The sequence below is a fragment of the Macaca fascicularis genome, chromosome X (genome assembly GCF_037993035.2).
Source record: "Macaca fascicularis isolate 582-1 chromosome X, T2T-MFA8v1.1".
Lineage (NCBI taxonomy): Eukaryota > Metazoa > Chordata > Mammalia > Primates > Cercopithecidae > Macaca > Macaca fascicularis.
In genome coordinates this window covers 147016624-147037459 of record NC_088395.1, presented here as the reverse complement: position 1 = coordinate 147037459, position 20836 = coordinate 147016624, and the positions used below count along the sequence as shown (strand labels likewise).

The window sequence follows — 20836 nt, the reverse complement described above, 5'->3', positions numbered from 1 at the left end:
TCATTGTGATACTCACCATACCACTGCCAAGTAGTCAAGAACCAATTCTAGGTGTTTGCAAAGATGAATGAATTATATCTTTAGCTTTATGTAGGAATGCAAGAAAGATGAAGTGCAATGTCTCAAACACAATAGATTCATACTTAATTTCTCAGTATTTGTTATTTATGCAAATGATACTTATTCTTTCATCTATGTTCTATTTGATTGTATAGTTCCCAGTAATATATACACTCTGTTCATAGTACATCATATTTCTGAATTCTTAGCAACCATAACACACTGACATCAAAGGCCATTAAAAGGTAATAACACTATGTAAAGTTCAGTGATCAATGCATTTCACATCGTAAACATTGTTCACGCAAGCTTTTAGACTATATATACTGTCAAAACCCTTTATTAGCATTCAGGTGGTAGAAGCTATGTAATCCAAATGTGTAATTTAAAGAGCTTTCTCTGCATTTTGAACTTAAAAGATTTTCAACAAAAAGTTCTTTTTAAATGTAATACAGGTTTCCTAACATATTCGTCCCATTTCATCAGCCTGGGCTGCCCTTTCTCCCCACCCCTCTCTCTCTCTTTTTTTTTTTTCTTTTTGCCACAATGGTTAAACATGTCTGTAAAGAAGGGAATTTCCATGCACTTTGTAATACTGAGCTCAAGAATTTACCCAAACCATTTGACAACAGATTCTCTCCACTCAAACTGTGCATAAAACATACTAAAAGAAACTGCAGCTTTTATATTTGGGGGACGATTCTTAAACAAGAAAAAAAAAACTCATTTACATAGCAGAGTTGTCATTAACTTCTATTTCTACCTTTAGCCTATACCAAACTTTCTCATCCTCCTACAAGTTTTGCTGACTTGTTGAACTTAACCACGGTAAAATGTTCTTTGACTCTCATCAGTGATACTTCTTAGGTTGTTTTAACTGGATATTGTCTTAAACAATAATTTGATTTATCCCAATATTTTATTTCAAATAACCTGGGCCCTAGATAAATGTTTCCATACATCAAGCCAAAGTCAAAGTATTCCCATGACAACTAAAATCATATAATAGTCAATTTCTCATTTTATTATGTATATTAAGAGTTCCTAGTTGATGCAATTCAATTTAACCTTTTATTTCTCTAATTTTGGTCAAATTAAATGGAAAAATTGCCAAGGTAGTAATCTCAATAAATGGTAAAATTATCAAAACAGCTTTTTTTTTTTTCCTTTTGTTTAGATGGAGTCTCACTCTGTCGCCAGGCTGGAGCGCAGTGGCGCGATCTTGACTCACTGCAACCTCCACCTCCCAGATTCAAGTGATTCTCCTGCCTCAGCCTTCCAAGTCGCTGGAATTACAGGTGCGCACCACCACACCCAGCTAATTTTTATGTTTTTAGTAGAGACGGGGTTTCACCATGTTGGTCAGAATTGTCTCGATCTCTTGACCTCGTGATCTGCCTGCCTTGGCCTCCCAAAGTGCTGGGATTACAGGCGTGAGCCACCGCGCCCAACCAAAACAGCTCATTCTTTAAAGTCATATAGAACCACTGATTATACTAAGGAAAAGATCACTGATTTAAAAATATTTACCTGTAGATGTGATTAAGAAGAAGGAAACAATCTATGAAAACTTAAAGCATTCACCATACAGAGTTCTCTGTTTGGGTTTGTGGAAACAATAGATACAAAATATTGGCATTTTACACACAATATCTGTGCATTATTTTTCCCAAACCCTATAACCCGGAGTGGGGAAAAAGGCTATTATCACAGAAAAAGAAACTCCCAGTAGGTATTTCCTCTCTTTCCTTTCAGAGAGTTGGTGTCTGTATTTGCCTTGTTTCTACGGCATTACGCCCTACTTCCTTTTCTGGGAGGGACTAAAACATGGTAAAACTTGAACCATGAGCACAATTACACAATGCAATAATACTCCTATTTACCTTGGCCTCTATGAAAAAGTTCAGATATTCTCAAAATCAACCATTGTGGTTGACGCACCTTTCTCTCAAGGTAATGTCAGAGATAGAAAGACTTTAGACACCAAGTAGTCTTACTCTCTCATTTGAAAGACAATGAAGGATAGGAGAGACTTGAATAAGACCATTCATTGACCTAGTGGCAGAACAAATCAAAGTTTCCTAGTTCCTGGGCCCACTACCATTTATGTTTTCTATCATAATTTTCCTTAGCGTTCGAGCGGCAGTTTGAAAACCATGGCTATGTAAAGAAACACTGGAGGAACTTTTGAAATATACAGATTCTGGCCCTATCCCTGATTCAGCAGGTCTGTGTGCAGTTCCTGGAAATCTATATTTTTCAAAGCTTTCTATCATTACTCTGACACACAGTCAGTGTTGAGAACAACTGTGGTTTAGATCAAGAGCATAAGCCCTCCTGGAACTGTGGCGGATCGCTAGATCCACAGTATCCTACAATGGGTTTTCAACCCTCATCTTCCTCATTTGAGCATGTTGAAGAATATCTGTCATCTCAACCATAACCATGCAAGCAAGCCCTTTTTTTATTATCATTATTTTACTTTAAGTTCTGGGATACATGTGCAGAATATGCAGGTTTGTCACATAGGTATACATGTGCCATGGTGGTTTGCTGTACCCATCAACCCTTCATCTAGGTTTTAAGTCCCACATGCATTAGGTGTTTGTCCTAATGCTCTCCCTTCCCTTGCCCCACACCACCGACAGGCCCCTGTATGTGATGTTCCCCTCCCAGTGTCCATGTGCTCTCATTGTTCAACTCCCACTTATGAGTAAGAACATGTGGTGTTTGGTTCTCTGTTCCTGTTAGTTTGCTGAGAATGATGGCTTCCAGCTTCATCCATGTACCACAAAGGGCATGATCTCAATTATTTTTCTTTTTTATGGCTGCATAGTATTCCATGGTGTATATGTGCCACATTTTCTTTATCCAGTCTATCATTGATGGGCATTCGGGTTGGTTCCAAGTCTTTGCTATTGTAAATAGTGCTGCAACAAACATACGCGTGCGTGTGTCTTTATAATAGAATAATTTATAATCTTTTGGATATATACCCAGTAATGGGATGGCTGGGTCAAATGGTATTTCTGGTTCCAGATCCTTGAGGAATCGCCACACTGTCTTCCATAATGGTTAAACTAATTCACACTCCCACCAACAGTGTAAAAATGTTCCCATTCTCCACATCCTCTCCAGCATCTCTCATTTCCTGACTTTTTAATAATCGCCATTCTGACTGGCCTGACGCGCGGCAGGTTTGGACAGGCCAGTGTGAGACACACCCAGAGTAGGTGGGCACGCGCAGGCTGGGGTAAGGAGGACCCCAGCGGGTGGCGGGAGAAAGGAAGGAATAGGGACAGACGGCACCACTGGTCCAACGGCCCCCCGAGCACGCAGGCAGACAAACCCTTGTGTGGAGGGCTCACTTTCAATAGATGGCAGTGAAGAAGTTGCTCTGCTACTCATGAAACCCCGACCCAGAAGTCGGTTGTCTAGGAATGGTTTAGCGCCAGGTTCTTCACAAACGTGTGTTGAATGATGCACAAGGGGGTGGCTGCCTTTCTGGCCAAGGCCCGTTTTCCAGGATGAGGGGCTCTCCGCACCGGACCCCGGTCTGGCTCTCATTGTGGTTTTGATTTGCGTTTCGCTAATGATCAGTGATCATGAGCTTTTTCTCATGTTTGTTGGCTGCATAAGTGTCTTCTTTTGAGAAGTGTCTGTTCATATCCTTTGCCCACTTTTTGATGGGGTTGTTTTTTCTTGTAAATTTGTTTAAGCTCCTTGCAGATTCTGGATATTAGACCTTTGTCAGATGGGTGGATTGCAAAATTTTTCTCCCATTCTTTAGGTTGCCTGTTCATTCTGATGCTAGTTTCATTTGCTGTGCAAAAGTCCTTTTAAACTTTTTTGTTCCTTTTCCTTCAAAATATCAAACTCACGTATAGTTCACAGACTGAGGAGAAAGTTACTGGACTCCCCTACGCCAAATTTCATGTTGAGTGGGCTTGTTTCCTGCCTCCTACAAAACCAAATTCAATTTACTCTCCAATGTCAGTTTTTGACACTGCTGTTTAAAGCATTTTTTTTCATTACTGTACATACATTTCCTCATTCTAGGTTGTCTTTATGTTTTCTCAAGTTATATAAAGTCTCTTTTTGGCAAGCACATGCCAATGAACTATCTTTCTTCTTTTCTCTATTCAGGTTTTCTGTGCATCATTATCAGATATAATGATGAGGTCAGTGCTGTGAATCCGGCACAAATAGCAATTAAGACAGAAACAACAGCATTGTTATTTGGACTTCCTCTCTATTCCCCAGAATAACTGTCCAACTGAGTTCAAAATGGACATCAGTTGGGAATGTGTACAAGCAGCCAAAAGAACGGGCAGGTTCATCCTATGTCTTTGCTCAAAATTCTTAGAACAAGATAACAGCGTCATATCTCTGGCTTTGTGATTTTTTTTCCCCTCTGTCAAATCTGCCTGGAAAATTCCAAACATCCAAAATTAAAGCAACCATAACAATAACTTTTGTAACACAATTGAATCAAATAAAGTAAATATAAGGAATTATGGAGGGAATTTAAAAACAATCTGAGAATGATGTCTCCATCACCATCAGAGAACAGGAAGTAATAATATCTGTTTTTTTTTTTTTTTTTTTTTTGGAGGATATTCAACTCTTCGAATCACTGGGGAGGCCAGATATGAGAACAGAAAGAATCTATGAAAATGAACTCTAGCAACTGTTCCTCCTTGATTAGCTACCAAAGGAAATCTGGAAATTTGACATAAATATACTGCTTTTCAGGATCAGCCAATAGCTAACATATACAACTGCTGCAAAACAAATTAATTTAACGTATACCAAACTAATCCTTTCTGGTGAGATCACAAGTTAGACTTAATCAGAATTAAAACAAATTTCAGATCAAGAGTACAAAATCAAATCATCCAGCCAAGTACAGTAGCAGCACACTCCTTAAATGCCATAGTTGAGTTCCTGAAACTCTCAGAGTATCCATGTTGTAGGAATTTAAGACCTTTCAGGAAGAAATGAGGCAGGGATATGAGTATTACAAAAGCCCAATTAGTTTGTTCACCAAAATAAAACAATAAAATAAATATCAATGATATTTTATATTAGCAATAGTGGATATCAGGCAATTAACTTCCTTTGTGATCTCAAGATGAAGATGATAACACATCAATGAAAATGCTTGGTCATAGCAGTAGTAACAGGGAAAGAATAGAGAAAATTGCATTTCATCTGAAGAGATGTAAGCTCAGTCTTCTGCTCCTCTTTCATCCCCAGCACACAAATCACCACATCATCAGAGCCATCAGAGTCTGAATCCCAAGGTTTAACCATCTGTGTGTGGCATATCTACTTCCTGTTTTTCTGTTTGCAGAACGGGTTTGAATGACATGTCCTAATGTCAACCTCTTCTCCCCTTTCAAGTAAGCAGAGAGAAAAGACTTATTGGTGTTTGTTTGGAGGTTTATTACTACTGCTTTATAGGACTGTAAATAATCATCTAAGCCTTACCTGAAAGTCAGTATGTAGTCCACCAAAGGACCTCTTTCTTTTGAATCACTGTGACAATTTCATTTGTGGAGTAGATACTTGAACATTCTTAGAGTTCTGGATGTTAACGTATGCTGGCTTCTTTTATTGCCTTTTGATGTGATCACATCTCCAAAATATTTCTAAACTATCTTTTGACGGTGAGAGTCTAACAATTCAGTAATGTCACTTAACTCAATGTCTTCGAGGCCTTCACTACTCAAATGGTTTGCAGATGTTACAACATTTTCAATTTCTTCTACTACTGGAAGGAAACCTTCTGAATCAGTCACAACCTCATTCCAAAATTTCTGCCAGACTTCATTAAGTGTTGATTGTTTTATTTGTCTCACTGATTCTTCTACACCTGTTAAAGCATTACAAATGGAGAAATTTTGCCAAGCCACTTTCACAGTAAAGTTCTGGTGTCTCCGATAAGATCTGCGAGTAGTCGAAATACAGGCCGAGCGTAGTACATCAGAAACTTTAGCACTCTCAGATGCATGAGTTGAAGGAGTGGAGTCGTACTGGGGGTAATGGAGATGACTTGAACACAAGGAGCAGCATTTATGACTGCATTTTTGTCTGTAGGAGCAGTGTCCAGAATCAGCAACACTGTGAAGTCAAGATTTTTTACTCTTTTAAATATTATTTAACCTCAGAACAAAACACTTCAAAGACCAGTTCAAAAAGAGTTTCTCAGTGATCCATATTTTATGGTTTCCCTTCATGTAGACAGAAAAGTGTTTCTGGCCTTCTCTTTTAAAAAGGCAACAATTTTGGAATCTGTTTAATCAGAACACACTGGAACAAAGCAGAACTTCGAGTTTGTCTTTTCCAGGCTTGAAGCCTCTGGTCCTTTTCTCATGCTTTGCAATAGATGTGCAAGTAGGCATTTGCTTCCAGAGTTTCAGCAGCACTGACAACCTGCTCAAGCAAATTGCCATTTTCCTCAATCATCTTCTTCAGGTATTCAGGATACTCTCCGGCAGCTTCTTAATCTGCTTCCTCTGCCAGCCACTTCTCCACTTCCTTTCATTACAGGCCACAGCTTCGCTTTGCTTCTCTTTTCTTCTTCTCTTCTCTTTTTTCTCCTCTCCTCTCCTCTTCTCTCTTCTCCTCTCTTCTTTTCTTTTTTTGAGACAGAGCTTCACTCTTGTCACCCAGGCTGGAGTGCAATGGCACGATCTCGGCTCACCTGCAACCTCCACCTCCTGGGTTCAAGTGATTCTCCTGACTCAACCTCCTGAGTAGCTGTGATTACAGGCACCCACTACCACGCCTGGCTAATTTTTGTATTTTTAGTAGAGACAAAGTTTCACCATGTTGGCCAGGCTGGTTGCAAACTCCAGACCTCAAGTGATCCACCCACCTGGCATTTCTTAAACCTACCCAACCACCCATTACTTGCAACGAATTTTATAACTGTCCATCCAGATTGAAATTTAAATGTGCATTTTTGTGATGCTCACTGGCAGATTTTACACACAGAAAGAGACCTATTCAACCTTCTCTGTTTCAGAAGCCACAAGTGCGCATCTCTTTATATTTTCTCTACTGTGGCATTTTGAGTTATGTATGATTTTTCTCAGTGATTCTTGTGTGCCCCCGATTCACTGGCCCCAACTGCTTTCTCATTTTTCTTTATTGTATGATGTGTAGGTTCATTAACACCAAAAATATGACCTAGGAAGTGTTGCTTTCACCATTATCAAGCATTTAAAGAACTTTCATTGTGTTCGCTATTAACATAACCTTTCTTGCCCTCTTTACTCTTCTTGCATCTCTATCATCCCTCTTTTTGTTCTTTTGCTTGCATGCCATTCTCACCCTAACTCATGCAAATTTACAACGACCAAAAGTTGTATATCACTGAGAGTACACAATATTAATTTGTAATACGTAAGAACCAAATGATAAAATTCACAAGACAAATAAAAAGGCTACCCAGTTTTTGTATGACAACACGTGTGTGATCAATGGCTGCAGAAGCAACAATACCAAGCAGAAGAACAAGGGTAGAAACAAGTAACCCAAATGTTGGTCTTCTCACAGGAGGTAGCAAGAAAGAGGATGGTGACTTGAACTTGCATATCGTTCCAAAGCTCTCAAAGGCGCAGACTTAGGAAAACTTAAATTTTGTATGAGAATGACTTGCAGTTGTGAAGCGATCGTAGAACTCAGGAGTCAAGGTCAGGCTACCAGGCTGAGGTGAGAAGCACACCATCTAGGAAAAAGCAAACATAAAAATAGGAAATGAGGTCAGGAACAGAGGCAATCTAAATGAGTAGCTTATGAGCTAGTGAGAAAGACAGAAATTTGGAGTAATAAAAATATATGCCAAGGCCGGGTGTGGTGGCTCACGCCTCTAATCTCAGCACTTGGGGTGGCTGAGGCAGGGGGATCACGAGGTCAGGAGTTTGAGACCAGCCTGTCCAACGTGGTGAAACCCCATCTCTACTAAAAATACAAAAAATTAGCTGGGCGTGGTGACGGGCGCCTGTAATCCCAGCTACTTGGGAGGCTGAGGCAGGAGAATCACTTGAACCCGGGGGCAGAGGTTGCAGTGAGCCAAGATCGTACCACTGCACTCCAGCCTGGGTGACAGAGTGAGACTCCGTCTCAAAAACAATAATAATAAATAAATATATATATGTGTGTGTGTATATGTGTATAGATATGCCAAATTGCCCTTACAAAGGTTGTACCAATTTGTATGCTAAAAGCAAATGAGAGTTCTTTTCTCTCATGTACTTACCAACATGAAACATAATCAGCATTTGTGACTTGTATCAATTAGAAGGTAAATAACAAGGTATCTAATTTTTGTTTTAATTGATTTCTTTCATCATCTTTCCTCTTTAAATACTTGTTCTTATCCCTTTTCCACGTTATATTTTTTTCTTACTGATTTATAGGTACTGTTAACATTTTAGAGATCTTATTTTTAATCCTCTCTATATTGCAAATATTTTCTCCAAGCATGTCATTTACTTTTGAATTTTATTACTTTTGTCTTTTGCCATAAAGTTGCTTCTAGTATTTATGTAGTCAACTGTCTCTGCCTTGCTTTGAAGAGTCTTCCCCCCAATAAGATAATACAAATGTGTTCACTTATTCATTTTTAGTATTTTTACAGTTCTCTGGTAGAATTTCAAAACACTAAGGAAAGGATGGACTACTCAAAAAATGATGTTGGAATAAACAACTGACTATCCATCCACAAGTGTCTGGAGTTCTCTCCCAATGGCCTTGTTTCTCTCTAGAGCCTGAGAGTTTCCGGTAGTGCCATAACCCTTGGGCAACCAGGTTGAGCGCTCAAGTTGATCTTAGGTGATCCCTCAGTTTCTTTGGGTTAGTGTAGCTTGGAGAGGAAAGTGTTTTCAAATAAATAATTACTATCTATTTTGTTGTCTTAAGTTTTGTTCTTCCACCAATCCATACTATGACTCATATCAACTAAGCAACAGTACCAAGTTCTCAGATCTCAGATCTTCTGATAATGCTTCACTAATAATCAATCAATAAATAGTCACTCATAGTTTTGGAAGGACTGAGGGAATCTGAGCATGAGTAGGCTGTTAGATGACATTAGGTCACTGCTGTTGATTCTACTGGGTGCAGTCACGGAACTGTGGTAATATAAATAAATATATGTTTTGTCAGGGGAGGACCTGAAGCAAATACATATATAATGTTACCAGTAATTTATTTTATGGAAAAAATGTTAACAATTTTTATATTGTTGTTTTGAGATGGAGTCTCACTCTATCACCCAGGCTGGAGTACAGTGGTGCGATCTTGGCTCGCTGCAACCGCCTCAGCCTCCGGAGTAGCTGGGATTATAGGCGTGAGCCACCACACCTGGCTAACTTGTTACCAAGTTTTAAATCCAGGTGCTTGGTAGGTGGGCATTATAATTAGCACATAATGAGCAGTGAGGACAACCAGAGGTCACTTTCATCGCCATCTTGGTTTTGGTGAGTTCTGGCTGGCTTCTTTACCACATGCTGTTTTATCAGCAAGGTCTTTGTGACATGTATCTTGTGCCGACCTCCTATCTCATCCTGTGAATAAGAATGCCTTAACCTCCTCAGAATGCAGCCCAGTAGGTCTCAGCCTTATTTTACCCCGCCCCTATTCAAGATGGAGTCACTCTGGTTCAAACGCCTCTGATACCATGTCTTCCAGGAAGCTTTCCCTGATCCCTCCTGCTGGCTCTGTATTGATGGTGGAAACTCTCAGAGCCTTCCTCCAATGCCTACTCTGATTACAGCACTTAGGATATTTCACTACAGTGCCATCTGTTTTCCTGTGTTTTAATCATTTGGGAATGCCTTGACAGTAACTGGAATAGAATAGGTCCTCATTTTATAGCATAAATGCTTACAGTACAGAAAGTAAGACCAGCATGCAACACTCTCAAAAGCAGTAGCATTTGAATGGGACCTTGAAGAATGGGTAGAATTTTTAGGGTGTGGAGGAGAAGGCAAGCAGGTGGAAGGGACAAAGGCGGAGGCACGAAATTGCTGGGTACGCGTGGAATTAGATGAGAGATGAAGCTGAAACAAAGGATGGCTGAAGTGGGCAGTAAAAATAAAACTGGAAAAGATTTGTTGAGGCAAATCATAAAGGGCTTCAGATGCCAGATTTCTTTGATGAGGTGGAGTTCTTTAGCTGTCTTGATATTAATGAAAGGGTTTATGATTGCAATGAATAAAAAAGCAGATATTTAGGATTAATCTGACCTATTCTTACTAGGTTTCGGCACACAAAGTGTATGGAAAATTTGCTTTCATGGAGGGGAGGGAGAAAAAAACAAATTTCATTAGATGCTATGGAAATCAAATGGGATTATAGAATTCCCACTGGCAAATAGAAGACAGCATCTAAGACTGAAATGGAAGACCTCTGTAAAACATAACAGGACTGGTCTAAAAAGATGTAAAAGCTGAAGCAACTGTAGATGAAGGAACAAATGGGGCCTATGAGGCCCTCTATGATCTGGCCCCAGACTGTTAAAATAGTTTCCTGACTAATTTTGCTATAACCAAGTCCACCCTCATGGCCACCAGCTTTTTGTTCCCAAAACAGTACCTCTGCTGTGTTTTACTTACTTAATAAGCCTTCAGTGGCTTCCCAATAGCTACAGGACACATTCCAAACTCCTTGAACTGACCATCAGTGACCTTGTCCTAATCCTTGCTTCCTGCATTTGTGGGCACTACAAGGCACCTTCCTCAAGAAAGGTTCTCTGGAAAGACTGCTTTAGTTATTGGCTCCTGACCAAAATCATACTTGTACCTCTGCTCACACCATTCCTTCTAGCTGGAATGCTCCCTTTCCTTTCTATCTATGGAATCTCATCATCCAACTCAAGCCCCATTTAGTCCATTTTATGACCATTAGAGAAACATGAAGCCTTAGAGGAAGCAACTAGGTCCTATACTTATATGTATTTGTGTATGTATATTAGTACAAATATATATATAATATATATACAAATACACATACTAATATATACACTAATATGTACATATACTAATATAATATATATTTATCATATATAATTAAATATGTTATATAATTATTATATTAATTCCTATATATAATTATATTATAATAATTAGATTAATAATATAATTATTATAGTTAATATTAATTATGAAGCTGAAACAAAGGACGGCTGAAGTCAGTCCCTCAACCTTGGCCTTGTCATCCTCTATAACCTCTAACAAATCCCCTCTCCTTCATCTAACTAGCTAGCTATCCCATTGGTTCTATCTCTCTGGAGAACTCTGACTAATACAAACTAGTTTATAGCTTGTCTAAAAACTTCAGAGAAAATATGTCTTCAAAATAATAATAATAATAATATATATTATATAATAATAATGATTATATATTATATATTATATACATATAATATATATTACATATTATATTATTATATAATTATTATTATATAATATATTATATATTATAATATATAATCATTATTATTATATGTAATATAACATATAATAGAAGAATTAATTATAATAAATATATTATATATTATATGTTATAACATATATTTATTATATGTATTGTATATATTGCATCATTAATTCAGAGGCCCAGAGAGAGGAAGCAGCAGTGATTTTGCACAGCTTCTAAGATTACTATTGTACTTCTATTGTATAAGTACACAATGGATGTGTTAACACTAACCCTTTTGTTACAGTCAAATCTTCTTAACATTTCATTTCCTCCTGAGGTCTTCGATCTGCACTTGAATGAAGCATTATCAAAGGAGAAAGGGAATAAGGTCGAGGAAATGGAACTAATAGGTTTTGATGTCAGCAGTCAGTATGTGGCAAACCCTTTACAACCTGGTCATATTCTGGCCTACAACAGCCTTGTATTTGAAAAAGCAGAAGCTCAAAGATGACATGTGGCATGTCCAAAGTCACACAGCTAGCGTCCAAGCTCCAGACTCCAATACTCATGTTTTTTACACTAACCTAAGCTGTTTCCCCTTAAAATGAGTAGCTGTCATTTACATTCTGGTGCATGCGAAAATTCTGTCATGGAGCTGTGTTATGGTTTGAATGTCTGTCCCCTCCAAAACTCATGTTGAAATGGAATTGCCACTGTAACAGTATTAAGAGGTGAGATCTTTAAAAGGTGATTAGGTTCCACTGTCATGAATAGATTAACGTCATTTTCATGGGAGTGGATTCTTTACAAAAGGGCAAGTTTGGCCTCTCTCTCCTTTGCCATGGGATGACACAGCAAGAAAGCCCTTGCCAACTGTCAGCCCCTCAATCTTGGCCCTTGTCATCCTCCATAACCACATGAACAAATTCCTCTAATAAATCCCCTCTCCTCTATCTATCTAGCTAGCTAGCTATCCCATTGGTTCTGTCTGTTTGGAGAACTCCGACTAATACAAACTAGTTTATAGCCTGTCTAAAAACTTCAGAGAAAAGATGTCTTCAAAATATTCTGCTCTGAGTAAGACACAAAGACTGCTTCATGAAACCATTCAAGAATTCTCTTTCATGGCCAATGTTTAAGAGGCATAAGTTACTAAATGTGCATAGAACCACTTATTTAAAATTAGATAAGCAATATTATATGTAAATGAATCTAAGCAGCTCTAGAGCTAAACAATAAACTAAGGGGAAGTTAATACATCATGTTCAAATTAAAAATATTATTAACAATAATGGAAAAAAATAATAGGTAAATGACACTTATAAAGTGATTTTTCTGGGCCAGGCACTGTTCTGGCTGCTTTACATATATTAACTCACTTAATATTTAATACAACCCTATGCAATGGATATTATTATTATTCTTTTATAGATGAGGAAATTGAGGCTCAGACAAGTTACGTAATCTGTCCGAGGTCGCACGTTTATTAAGTAGGAAAGCCCAAAATGTACAGCTATGCAATCTTGCTCTACACTCCACACTCAATCATTACAGTGTACTTGAAACTAATGATGTTAAGATCTTTTCTTGCAATTCTTAACTGCTCAAAATCATCCTAACACAAGAAACTTCTGGTTAAATAAAAAAGAAGGCCTCCACCTTTAGAAAAGATGTATGATAATACCTGTAGCATAGCAATGAGCAAAAACCATATTAAAACACCCAGAATAGCTCATAGGTTCTAACACAGAATGTGAGTCTAAGTTTCTACAATATGAATTTGATATTCCTATCAAAACTGTAAGAAATAAATTAGTATCGATACAACTCTTCCATTAACTTTCTACAAATATGACCTAAACATAGCAAACAGATTTCAATCCTAATCCTGCTCAGAATCATACACATTCTTTGTTATTTCATTTATGGCAGTTAATTATAAATCTTTTACATTTTTAATTTTTAAATTCCCACGGCACGTAGAAGCATATTTTACTGGAGACTTCTCTGTAGAAAATTGAATTGTACATTGTAAGATCACATGACTATTCATATCCCAGTTTTCATTCTTCCAATGAGTAATATAAATTCACAAATTAACTTTCTTTATTTGAAAATTTAAATATCATCCCTATGAGCAAAAGCCCTAACTACTTATGTTGGAAATAATTTAGGGATATGATACCGATATTTATTATCACATTGCTTTTATGTTCTTGCTATTTTAATCTTTGATTGTTATGAAACATCTTCACTTTCTTTCTATGGTTCAATGGGTTAAAAACCAAATAGACATCCATCAGTTTTTAATGATAATCTATTTTTCACATTAAAATTTCATGGAAAATCGTTCATACTTCTTCCTGGATGGAAGTCTTTTAAATAGCTCTGAAAATTCACCACCAAAAACAGTCAAAAAACATTCTATGTGGCTATAGTGCCCTCTGCTGGCCAGAGCGTGGAACAGCTAAACCAGGCCTATGAGAAATCCAACAGCTAAGGGGATCTGCCGTGTCCCACGTTTGACGAAGGCCACAATGACCGTTCGGCCCACCTTTTCCCGATTCCAGGTTAGACAGAATTTGGCTTGATCCCTCCTCAAGGGAAGCAAACTCTTTTTAGCAGGCCAGGGATCACAAGTGCCCTTTTCTTCCTTTTGAAGAGCTGGTCACGCCCAAAACTTCGAAAGATTTTAAGAAAAGGCACACGGATTTGAACAATAGTTTCCTGATCTTCTCCAGGTCTTTTAGAGATCTTCCTCTTAACCTCATTTTTCACTGGCACGCATAAGACAAAAATAAGCATTTATAAATAACACCAGGTCATCCCCTACTCCGGAGCTAGTTGCCCCCCTTGTCACCTCCCTTAAACGTAAGAGCAGCAAACAATTCAAGATCAGCATAAAATGGCTCTAGGGGATGGTAAGAATTGAAAACCCTTTTTTAGCCAGCACTTACTAGGAGAGGTAAATGGTGCTTCCTAAGTTATGGAGTGTGATCCTCATTAAAGGTGCTTGTATCATTGCAACTTCAGACTGAAGTGCCACACGACCAAATACACATGGCAAGCTAGAGAGGAACAATGCGTCTCCACGCGCGGAGGCATCCGTCTTAGAAAAAGAATTCCAAAAGCCGTTCCCTGCTATTTGTAGTTACTTTAAAGATTTTATACTCAATTCAATTATTGAAGGGGTTCCTAAATACTAATTAAAGGAGTGCATTTTCCGCTCTAACTTTGCTTCTGTGGGGCCTCCGGCAGTTCCAATGCAAAGCTTTGCAACCTGGCTGCATAAGCCCTCACCTTTGGGCTACTCCAAAATCCATATCGACCCCAGGGCCTCGGTGAACAAAGCATTGGACTGCGCTCCGTGAGGCTCAGTCCCTGCCCCTTCCCACACAACCAGGAAGGCGTATACACAACGAAAACCGAAGGTCCAGTACGTGGCACCACGGAAAGGATGGAATCACTTCAGAGTTGATTAGTGGCGCCGGGGATTAGGGTGAGGCAAGTGAGGCTAAGTCGTTCAAGTGCAAAGTCTGAGCTTGCCCTTATTTATTAATTGTTATCTAGCTTCTCGCGGAATTTTGGCTGTAACTTTGAATTTTAAAGAGATTGCATGAACATTTTTATCTTGATTACTGAGTATCTGGGTACCGCCTTAAATTTTGTACCCAAGGCGAGTGCCTTGCTCGTTTTGCCCTATTTACGACCGTGGTGATTGAGTGAGGGCGATTATCCAGCTACAGAAGGGGTAAAAGATACCCCGGAGGAGGAAGCCGGGAGCCGAAGCAGGAGCCCTCAGGATGGGAAGAAGGAGGAGGTCGCAGAAGTGGGCTCTGGCTGGCTGGCTGTGAGCCAGCGAAGACGCTCCGCTCAGGACATTTGTGGGGCCGCCAGGAAAAGCAGCTTGGTTAAAGCGGAATACGGGAAGCAGTCGGCTTACCGGGTCTGGCTGCTCCGGGCCACGCAATCGCCTCTCCTGTTATAACCGCCTCCCCTCTCTGGGGAGGATTCGTCTCGTCTCTGCAGTGTGCTACTCTGATGCAGTGCCGTTCCGTGCCACGTTGTCACCCGGCTGCTCTCTGCAGAGACCGGCCCCCGCTGATGGCCTCTCCAGCGTTTCGTTGGCTCCTGACTCGCCTCCCTCTGCACTGGGCGGGGTCGCCCCCTTCCCCCACTCCCCAAGGAGGGGAGGGCTGGATGCTGTCACTTCTGACCTGGTTGCAGTATGCCAGGGACTCTTCCTCAGTTACACCACTCACCACCACCTCCACCCCCGCCCCACTCCGTCTCTGCAGCGGGATTAACCAACTCAAGTCCAGAGCGGTAAGAGACCCTCCAAGGTTCTGTAAAAGTCGTCGATGGAGTAGATCATAAGGCGTCAAATCTTAAAACTGGAAAGAACATCCGATTTGGAGAGCATTTAACATTCAATATCTATCGTGAAAAGTCACCAGGCAAATTAAATGTGGGTCAATATTTAATACCAGTAGTGAATCCTAACAGATACACACAAAAAGAAACCTCTCTGAACCAGGCCCTACGATTTGCTGCCTGTGCACGCTTGACACCTCCATCAAGGGGTATAAAAAAGCTTTTAGAGGAGGACGGAGTTTCTGTTTTGAAACGGCCTGAAGGAAGCTCAGTTCCACAGAACACCAGGCTGGGAGGATTTTTATTTGCTGTTCCTACTCAATTAAAAGACCTCAAATTTCTCTGAAGCCCTTTGCAACATAAAATAGCAAGTGCTCGTTACTTTGAGATTCTTACAAAGCATTTTAAATGGCTTGTTCAACTGAGACTGGCAGCTCAGAATTTGTTGTTCTAGAAAATGGATGTGAGTAACAGCTGTTCGTGCCTTACAGTTGTTTTAATGTGTTAAAGTGCACAGAAAACAAGCAAGCCAGTGGAGATCCATATTTCTCCCAATTCCCCAAAGATATATTTTACTGGAGAAGTCTTGTCTTCAGATCTTCAACTTCATTTATTAAGCCTTTAATAAATGAGGATCGGTCAGTAGAAGAACAAATATCAGACTTAGCAATTTAGTTCACCCAGTTAAAACTGAATCTCAGAGAAACAGTGAATCCCTTTTGTTTTTATTTTAACTGAAATTCACATTTAACTGTGTGCTCTCTTCCTGACAAATCCAAGAACAATGCACCAACTACTTGAATTTTTTATTTTATTTTATTTTTTTTTTTTTTGAGACAGAGTCTCCCTCTGTCACCCAGGCTGGAGTGCAGTGGTGTAATCTTGGCTCACTGCAACCTCTGCCTCCTGGGTTCAAATGATTCTCCTGCCTCAGCCTCCTAAGTAGCTGAGATTACAGGCACCCGCCACTATGCCCGGCTAATTTTTGTGTTTTTTTTTTTTGTTGTTTGTTTTGTTTTTAATAGAGATGGGGTTTCACCATGTTGGCCAGGCTGGTTTCGAACTCCTGACCTCAGGTGATCTGCCCGCCTTGGCCTCCCAAAGTACTGGGATTACAGGCGTGAGCCACCACACCCGGTATACTACTTGAATTTTTTTGTCTATAGTTTTTAACAAACAAGACAATAACAGGCAAAAATGCCACATGGATTTTTAGTAATTTATATGTGCAAAAAATATACTTACCACATTGAAATATGTGTTATGAAAGTTATAAATATATAGATTGAGGAGATTGCCAATCTGATAGCTAAGAAGTCTTGGATCTCTGCAAACTACTGCTTGCCAGTCAAATCAGGCCTATGGTCATTTTTTGTATGATCTTTCACCTAAAAATAATGTTTACATTTTTTAGTGCTCAAAAAAAAAATCAAAAGAAGAAGAATATTTTGTGACAAGTGTAAATTATGTGAATTTCAAAATTCGGTATCCATAAATAAAAGTTTATAGTAACCTATTCATGCCCACTTATTTTCATATTGTTTCAAGCTGCTTTTCTGCTACAGTGGCAAAGCTGAATAGTTTCAACATAAACCATATAACCTGCAAAGCCAGAAATATTTACTGTTACAGAAGCAGTTTGTCAATCCCTGATATAGATGAAGACATTACCTGTAAAGTGGTGTGACAAATAATCGTTAAGTCTGTTAGCTGTAACTGAGTGAGCTCAACATTTTCCTTGTTAGAGAAATTGTTTAGCTATCCTTTTTCTCACAGTCAAAAGAAAAAGACCAGCCGGGCGCGGTGGCTCAAGCCTGTAATCCTAGCACTTTGGGAGGCCGAGACGGGCGGATCACGAGGTCAGGAGATCGAGACCATCCTGGCTAACACGGTGAAACCCCGTCTCTACTAAAAAGTACAAAAAAAAAAAAAAAAAAAAAGAAAAAGAAAAAGACCATGTTTTCATACACACGAAATGTTGGTAAACTGCAAACCGATGGGATACAGGCTGTCTCTGTTTTTTATGACTTCTAATTCACCCTTTGTCCATCGCTAGGCTGCTTCACAAACCAAAATATTGCTGTGGTTTCTAGAGTCCTAAGCCAGTCAGTACTTTACCAAGTGGCTCGCCTGCCATCTAGTGGGGAAAGATAAGAGTGCTTTCTTTCTCTCTCCCTCTCTCTCTCTCCCTCTCTCTCTCTCCCTCTCTCTCTCTCTCTCTCCCTCTCTCTCTCTCTCTCTCTCTCTTTTTCAAAAAACTCTGACGAGGTCGCTATAAGCTGTAGGTCCTTATATGTAGGACCTCAGCCAGTGATGATTATAATAGTAATTCCTTACATTTTAATGGCACTTTGCAATTTACAAACTATTTCCCAAAGTATAGTATTTTAGCTAATCCTCCCTCACCACAATTCTGTGATGTAAGCACATCTTCTTTTTTTCATAATGCATAATGCCATATTTTTTCAGATGCAGAAACTGGGTGTAAACATTGGCTTACTCCAGGTCATACAGGTGGGCTCGAACTCAAACGTCATGCTTTATTGGCTGAATCTAACACCTCTGAATTTGGGCTGTCTCATTTCTACATTTCCAGTTCTATTCTATGAATGATTTTGAGTCTCTGCCACAAGGACATTTATTTTGGGAAACTCCCTTGGGTAGTCTTTTTAAACAAACAGGACCCATCCGAAACATCCCCTCTCAAAAAAATATTCTAAGGAGACAAACAATTTTTTTAGCTAAAGGTTTAATTAATGTTTATCAAAACATGTTATCTTAGACACATTTTATGATGCAAGACACACAAATTTGGAAGAAGATACTTAAGGCTTAAACCTTGGAGAACTGTGACACTCCTGGCAGAACGCCAGCTACCAGCTACCCTAAATCCTTTTCTGATGAAGACATATAATAATTTTTCCAATTCAGTATGAGTTCCAACTTTTGGGCCTACAAAACAATGTTTGCTTAGAGCTTTGACAGTGTAAGCCACAGAGTTCTCAAGAAGAGGTCCATTTTCATTGTTCAGTGTCTCAGAAACTTCCAGCGGCTTACTGTGAATCTGCAAAGGGACCTCAGAACTCATTGTGCTAAAGCTCATTTGAGAGGAAAGATTTGTGAGTGTTTCCAGTACTCACTAAGGTGTGTCTGCCTTGTAACAGCAGCCTTTGTGCTAGGTGATGACCAAGAACCAGATTCAATGAACCAAAGGTTAGGGCAACCCACAAGAAAGAGTCACGTTTACACTGACATTCATCTGCAGAGTCTGCAGTTTGGGACACAATGAGAATGGACCAAATCCTGGACCAGCTGCTAAATGCAGCTGTACTTGAGTGTGTCCAAAACTACAAGGAGGGTAGATGCAAACAAAAGCAGGCTCCAGAGCTTTGCAGGTCCCTGTTCCCAGGCTGTGCCTATTTCTTGTGAACAAGCCTCCTGTGACAATATTTTAGTGTTACTTGCAGATTGTCACACTTTCATATTAAACATTTCAAGTTGTGGTGGGAGTGTGAAAACTAAGACACCTGGGACATGGGAAAGAAATAGTTTTATTGCTATATTTATGAACAGCCTTAAGTTTAACCACAGGTGAACCTTACTGTTTGCAAGCTCTCCTGATGATGTGATTTATATCATAGATGCAGGAGATCTCTGAAACTCTCTAGCTCAGACATGACATTTTATTGGTTGCTCAACTTGCCTTGGCTGCCAACGTTCTGGCTGGGCCATTTTTAGCTGTTGAGGACCAGATATAGATAGATAGATAGATAGATAGATAGATAGACAGACAGATAGATAGATAGATAGATAGATAGATAGATAGATAGATAGATAGGTAGATAGATAGATTTTTTTTAATGGAGTCTTGCTCTTGTCGCCCAGGCTGGAGAGCAATGGCACGAACTTGGCTCACTGCAACCTCCGCCTCCAAGGTTCAAGTGATTCTCCTGCCTCAGCCTCCCAAATAGCTGGGATTACAGGTGCCCGCCACCACACCCAGCTAATTTTTGTATTTTTAGTAGAGACGGGGTTTCGCCATGTTGGCCAGGATGGTCTCAAACTCCTGACCTCGTGATCCACCTGCCTCGGCCTCCCAAAGTGCCGGGATTACAGGCATGAGCCACCGCGCCTGGCCGAGGACCAGCTATTTATGTGTCTATTATGTGGTTCAATTCAGGTGTACCCAAACAATTTTGCAAAGAGCATACATAGTATTGATCATTTCTCAATAGTCCCTGAGGTTCACTTCTGGTTTTCTCAGCGATGTCAGGTCATCCCAAGTATGTTCCTACAAGTTTACAACACAAGCATTTCCTAACGTTGCTACGAATTATGTCACAACTATTATTGCTGCTGCTGCTGCTGCTGCTACTACTACTAGTACTACTCCTAACAACAACAAGTGACACTTTATATAGTGTTACCTCTTGTTAGGCATGGTTCTAACAAGACTAAACTAAACCAATCCTCATTGATTGTACCTGTGGAGTGTAGTATTATTAATGCCCCCATTAGACACAAAGGCTAAGAGACTTGCTCAAGTTCACACAGCTAGTGAGTGGTAGGGCAGCATTTGAACCCAAATCATCTGATTCCAAGGCCATCACTATGAATTACTATTGCCTCCATCCTAAAGCATGGTTAGAAGTAGAAAAGACATACCACTCTCCACTGCCTACTCAACAAAATCCAGTGACCTGTCTTGGCATTCAGTGCCTTCTGTGATTTTCCTCAGCCTGTGCCACCATCCAGACTCTTCCACTCTGGCCACTTCAAAAAACTCACCATTAACAGGCCATGGCTCTATTCAAGCTATTTTTTTTTTTTTTTTTTTTTTTTAGATGGAGTCTCACTGTTGCCCAGGCTGGAGTGCAATGGCGTGATCTTAACTCACTGCAACCTCTGCCTCCCAGGTGCAAGCGATTCTCCTGCCTCAGCCTCCCGAGTAGCAGGGATTACAGGTTCC

At 39.7% G+C, this 20836-nt stretch overlaps 1 long non-coding RNA gene across 1 annotated transcript in view; it reads right to left on the bottom strand.

The window, feature by feature from the left end:
- Window positions 1–2872: 2872 nt before the first annotated feature.
- Window positions 2873–20836, bottom strand: part of LOC102118851 (uncharacterized) — a 73170-nt gene continuing 55206 nt past the window's right edge. The window contains exons 5-6 of the long non-coding RNA XR_010584194.2: window positions 5554–7798; window positions 2873–5458 (exon numbers count right to left, since the gene is read on the bottom strand). This is a non-coding gene — a long non-coding RNA (uncharacterized lncRNA). The remainder of the gene's footprint in view (window positions 5459–5553; window positions 7799–20836) is intronic.